The sequence below is a fragment of the Nannospalax galili genome, unplaced genomic scaffold, assembly GCF_000622305.1.
Source record: "Nannospalax galili isolate Female #2095 unplaced genomic scaffold, S.galili_v1.0 scaffold390, whole genome shotgun sequence".
NCBI classification, from domain to species: domain Eukaryota; kingdom Metazoa; phylum Chordata; class Mammalia; order Rodentia; family Spalacidae; genus Nannospalax; species Nannospalax galili.
Window position 1 is genome coordinate 358,950 of NW_008330777.1, and position 6,846 is coordinate 365,795.

The window sequence follows — 6,846 nt, forward strand, 5'->3', positions numbered from 1 at the left end:
AGAGTTATAGTTGTATATCATCATGCCCAGCTATTGTTGTTTACGAGGCAGGGTCTCAAGTAGCCCAGGCTGATCTCCAACTCACTATTTGGATTAAATTGGCTGAAGTCCTGATCTTCCTGTTCCTACTTCCTGAATGCTGAAATTACAAGCAAGTGCTATCATGTTTGACAAAAATTCTGATTTGAATTCATTGATTTCTGTAATATAACTACTCCCACCACAACCAATTGCAAGCTACCAACCTAACATCAATGAGTGTAGAGTTAGATGTGATGAGCCTGAGAATGTCAGTTCTAGCACAGACTAGCTGATACCCAGAGGGAAGAAATAGTAACCTATTTTCCGTTAAAGACCAAGAAATTGCTGGAGGGATGTCTCAGTGGTTAAGAGCACTGACTGCTCTTGCAGAGGACCTAGGTTGAGTTCCCAGCACCCACATGGTGGATAACAAATGTCTTCAGTTCCAGTTCCAGGGTATCCGACATCCTCTTTTGACCTCCACAGGTATTGCATGACACTGGTGCACTTACATAATACAAGCAATGCACTCATACACATAAAATTAAAAAAAAATATATTTTTTTAAAAGACCAAGAAAATTATATCTTCTCTTTCCTGGAAGTAGTTTCTAGAAAACCCAGTTTGGGGAATTATATTTATTTTTTAAACATTGTTTGGCTGTGATACTTTGCAAAAACCAATGTGGTTTTTTTTTTTTTTTTTTTTTTTTTTTTTTTTTTTTTTTTTTTAAAAAAAAATCCCGGTGACCTAGAACTGGCTATGTCGACCAGACTGGCCTCAAACTCACAAAGGGAGATTCACCTGTCTCTGCCTCCCAAGTGCTGGGATTAAAGGAGTGACTTCCTAGGACTCCCCACCTTACAAAACTAATGATTATTTTGATAAATCTCTCTCTCTCTCTGTGTGTGTGTGTGTGTGTGTGTGTGTGTGTGCGTGTGTGTGTATGCCATGGTACACATGTGGAAGTCAAAGGACAAGTTTTAGGAATTAGTTCTCTCCTTCCACCTTTGATGTAAGGTAGGGTGCTGTGCTAGATACTACAGGATAGTTGGCCTGAGAGCTTCCAGGTGATTCTCTTGTCTCCACCTCACGCCTTGCCATGGAAGTGTTGGGATTACAGGTGCATGCTACCATATCTGGCTTTTTACATGGGTTCCTGGGATCCAAACTCAGGTTGTTAGGCTTATGTGGCAAGCAGTTTTGTCTACAGAGCCAACTCTCTGGCCCTGATGAACCTTTTTAGGTATAAACGTGGCAATCATTCCAATGAGAAATATGCATAAAATGCAAATGTTTATAAGACAACATTGAAAAGATTTATGGGGGCTTGAGAGATGGCCCATCAGTTAAGAGCACTGGCTACTCTTGCAGAGGAACTAGGTTTGGTTCCTAACACCCACATGGTGGCTAACAATCATCCGTAACTCCAATTCCAGGAGGTCTGACTCCTTCTTCTGACCTCCTCGGCCACTGCAGAACAGGGGTACACTTACATCCATGCAGGCAATACACTCATACACATAAAGTAAGAAATATAATAAATAAAATATTTTTTTTAAAATAGAAAAGATTTGTGTGGCTTCATTTGGTAATAATATTTCTATTCTGTGCAATGGTGTAGACTTACAGTTTTTCCACAACTGTCCACCAGATGGCAGACACTTTGTAGCAACCTCACAAGCCAAATTCCTTTTGTGCAATGTTGTTCAATTATCCTTGACGATGCTTTAAAAAAAAAAAAATCCAAAACCAACCAAACTTTAAAAGCGCGTTTGATTAAAAGACAAAAAATGAAGAATCATATTTAGTTACATTTAGTTCTTCTTTGTCCTCTCCAGGACTTGATTCTTTTTGGAGCCTCAAAAGCTTGAGTCTGTTGATTTTCCTGCTATTTTTTCATTTATGGAGACATTTGAACGATCAATACCAAACTCTGGATCTTCCTTTTCTTTTCAGTCCAATTTCCCTTTCAACGTCTAGCTGCTCATCCCAGAAACTGGGAATTCATCCTTGATAATTTTATTTTTCTTACCCTCTATATTTAATCCATCGTCAAATCCTGATTCTTCTCTATAATCTTTCCTTGTGGTGACTACAGTAGTCACGTAGCTGGACTGTCTATCTTCTCCACACCAGAATCGGTATTTTCTAAAAATGTCAATTCTGGATATATTTTCTTTCTGTTTAATACTTCAATGACCCTCTCCCCTTTATTTAGAAGATATAGCATCTCTAACATAGTCTCTGTTCTTGGGCAACCTCATTTCCTATGATGTCCACCACCTTTGTAGACTGTCCAGATGCTCACTGACTTTATCAATTCTTCAGATGCACTCAGTGTCCAACACAGTAGCTCGATCAAATTCAAACCTTTTCTAGTATTATTGCCCTCAAAACCAATTTATAAAATTAAACCACATAGGAAACATTGAATTTAGGAAATTTCTGACACCTTAAAAAGTTTTTCTTTACCTGAATTGCCTTTTATTTATTGTAATGGACTTTAGAATGAACTGGTCAGCGTTAACAGAAAAAAATAAACTATACTATCATATTGTCTACAGCTGCATAACTCCGAAGTGTGTGAAGATGCTCTCAACAGAAAATAAGTCACTGTTTCAGCTCTTTGGGGTCACAATTGGCATGCCATCTACAAGAAATGGTCTGCTTGTCCATCTCAGGAATATCAAAAGGTATACCTTATGTCAAAAGATATACAAGCCAGGCATGATGGCACATGGCTTTAATCCCAGCACTCAGGAGCCACAGGCAGGCATATCTCTGTGAGATCAAGGCCAACCTTGTCTACACTGCAAATTCAAGGAGAGCTGGGGATACAGGGAGACCTTGTCTCAAGAGGAAAAAAAAAACCCACAAAAGATATAATAAGCCCCTTGGGAGAGCCAGGTACGGTGGCACATGCTGGTGATCCAGCATTCTGAAGCAGGAAGATCATGAGATTCAGGCCAGTCTGCAAGACAAATTGTGATAATTTTAAGATGATGGTTAGTTTTGAAAACAATGAAGTGCTTCTGACTAGGACACATGGAATTCTTTTGAAACACAGACACACTCAGCAGTTTGGTGTCTAGGGCACAATAGGAGCATGAGTACAACCACGGTGCAGACGTAGAACCTGAGAGGCAGCACTGATGGGGCACGGGAATCAGTGGCTCAACTGCCTGAACTAAAATTGTCCTGCAAGAGGCAGGTGTGTGACGTACTCATCATGCTGGCACTTGGGAAGCTGAGGCAGGGAGATCAATACCAGACCAAGACTAAACCTGGCTACAGAGTGAGATCCTGTCTCAAAAAAGAAAAGAAATTGTCCTATAGGAAATTTCACCTCACGACTTTTATTTATTTTTTGATTTATTTATTTTTATATTATGTTTATGAGTGTTTTGCATGTATGTAAGTGTACCACCTGAATACAATGCCCATGGAGGCCAGAATAAGGCATTGGATCCCTTGGAACTGGTGTTACAGATGGATGGTTGTTAGCTGCCATGTGGGTCCTCTGCAAGAGCAGCCAGTGCTCTTAACTGCTGAGCCATCTCTATTCCCCACCTGATGACATTTAAAAGCTTGTTGGAGTCTGGGTGAGAATTCATCAAAAATCGGAGTTTCAAAATTCATTCTCTCTCAAATATCAGCATGCACAGCCCCCATTTTACTTAGCTGTTTGCTCACATGCCATTTCTCCAAAGGGAAATGGATCCTGGCTTATCAGCTGTTTGAACTAACAACTCCCCATTCTCTCCCTCTATACTGCTTTTATTTTAGTTTTTTATATTGTTTATAACTGTCTGACATAATTTTCCTCATTTACTTATTTTGTTTGTTGTACCCAGACCTCCAGCTGCTTGAGAACAATTTTTCCTCTACATTCCAGAAGTTTGGGGCTTAGCTCATGCTCTTAATCCATGTTAAGATCTTTCTAAATTATTATATTCTTCCCTGAGGGTATGTAGATTGACATTAATGCTAGGACAGGCAGGACCAGTGAGTTGGGAACTGAAGATTGTATGTGAGGTGTGTCTGTGTGTCTGTGTATCTGTCTGTGTATGCATGTAAGTATGTATGTATGTTGGTGTGTGTGTCAGATGTATGTATGGTGTGTGTATGGTGTGCAGCATGTGTGTTTGTGTGTGGTGTGTGTGCTTGTGTGTGGTGTGGTATGCTATGGTGTGTGGTGTGTATGTGTATGGTGTATGTCTGTGTTTGCGGTGTGATGTGGTGTGATGTGAGGTATGTGTATGCGCACACACACACACACGTGTGGTTACTGGAACTTGAATCCAGGGCCTTGCACATACTAGGCAAGCTCTCTCCACTTTACCATTGAGATACATCTCCCAGCCTTTTAATATTTTTTTACTTTGAGACAGGTTGGCTTCCTGCCTCAGCCTGGGATTACAGACACGTACCACAACTTTCCCCCCCTTTTTTGTGGCACTGGTACTAACTGAACTCAGAGCCTCACACATGCTAGGCAAGGACTCTACCACTGAGCACTCTATCTCTAGCAGATAACAACTCTTTTGAATGGAGGAGACAGAGTTAGAAAGACATACGCTGATGGAGAATATTTTCTGTTCCATGATTTGGAAGATAGAGACAGGCAATGTGTAGGGTTTGGAGAATAAAGGAGGCCTGTGGGGGAAGTAGAGACTTGGATGTGGTGCTTCTAGATTTCTCAACAGTGCTGAGGTCCTACATCTCTGACCTTGGAAGCCAAAGACAATGAGGAATGTTCCTAAGAGATTGTGACTAGACAGAGACTGGAAGGCAGTTGGAAATTAAAATGAAGGAAGTCCTTGGATCTGTTCTTTACAAAAATCATTGAAGGCCAGGCATGGTGGCGCATGCTTTTAATCCCAGCACTCAAGAAGCAGAGGCAGGTGGATCCCTGTGAGTTCAAGGCCAGCCTGGTCTACATAGTGAGCTCCAGGACAGCTGGGGCTACAGGGAGATCCTGTCTCAAAAAGACCAAAAAAAAAAACAAAAAAAACCCAAAAACCCAAATATCATTGAAACGAGAAACACTGGCAGACTTGGGGGCTGCATTCCTCTTCCGTAAGTTTTAGGGTTCTCCACTGTAATGGTTAAACTTCATTATCTATCACCTTGCAGATGTGAAACTTCATTACCTATCACCTCCTGATATGTCTGTGAAGGAGTTTCCAGAGAAGTTTAAGTCAGAAGGGGAGACCCACTCTGAAAGAGGGTTGGGTGTTTTTACTAAATGACGGGGAGAGAGAAACAGAAAAACCTGAGTAGCACCAGCATTCATCTCTCTCTGCTTCCTGACTGAGGAGTGATATGACTGGCCACCTCAAGTTCCCTCTGCTAAGCTTTCCCCAAAACGCTGGACTGTATTTCTATCAACTGTGAGCCAAATAAATTCTTTCTCCATTAAGCTGCTTTTTGTCATTTATCTGGTCACAAAGATGAGAAAAGTAGCTGATACATGGGTCATGCCTCTTTCTGTCCAACTGCCCCTGAGAAATCTCAGAAAGACAGAAAAGGCACTCCTGTCAGAAGGACTGATGTCATCCAGCATATACTTCTAAATAAGGATTCGCTGGAGCACACTCACAGCAATACCAGTCTCAGTACTCCCTGCATTCGGTTTAGAGATTCTTGTAAACCTATAGTTCTGCTCTGTTTTATGTTTTGAAAGACTCTTTGAAACATATTTATATGAAGGAGCCTGAAAGGACAGTCAGAAGACAGTAGATTGTCAGCTGTGTCCTCTAAAAAGTTCCCCACAATTGTCAGCAGTCTGCAATTCCAATAGGTTTTGTTGCTTAATAGTTTGTGTCCCTAGTAATTGTATTAAAAATGAACACCTTTACTTTAAATTTATTTTATAATTTTTGTTTGGTTATTTAGACAAGGCCTCCCTGTAGCCCCAGCTGACCTAGAACTCACTATGGAGACAAGACTGGCCTCAATCTCAGAGAGATCTGCCTACCTCTACCTCCCAAGTACTGGGATTAAAGGCATGTGCCATCGTGTCCAGCTTACCTTTATGTTTTGCAAAGTTTCATTGTTTGGTATGTAGTCCAGCCTAGACAACATAAAGTGAAGACTATCAGGCAGTGAGAAAACTCAGTGGGTAAAGACACTTGCTGCCAAACACAAATACCAGAGTTCAATCTCTAGAATTTACTTGGTGGAATGAGAGAACTGACTCCTGAAAGTTTCCTCTGACCTCCACAGACACAAATAAATAACTACATCAATCATCAATCAGTCAATCAATCAATCAATCAATCAATCAATCAATCAATCAATCAGCACCCACCCCTAACTGAGGAGCTATTGACAGTAATGACTTCTGGAGGAAGGGGAGAGAGTTTTCTTTAAGAGTGTGGACACTGGTAGGTTCACCATGCTCCAGTAGATGGCCACACCCCTAGGAGTATATAATCAGGACAAACTGGACTCAGTAAGTGGGGGGGGGCGGTTGGGAGAGGGTGAGAAGGTAGGGAGTGGATCTGGGAGGAGTTAACAGGATGAGTAGAGGTCAAAATTCATTGTATGAAATTCTCAAAAAATTAATAAAGATATATTACTAAAAAATATAAACAACAACAACAAAAAAAACCCTTTAAAGTGAATACTATTGTGGTGAATTAAAGGCTGAGTCTTTGATGAAACTGCCGCTGTATGTATATCTGTTAAATCAAGATTACCTGGGGTTCCACATTAATTCATTTCTATCACTACTCTCAAAAGAATGGATCTTGCCATTTTCTTTCTTCATTATCCTTGGTCCGTACTAGATTGTCTGTCTATCACATAATACTCAGC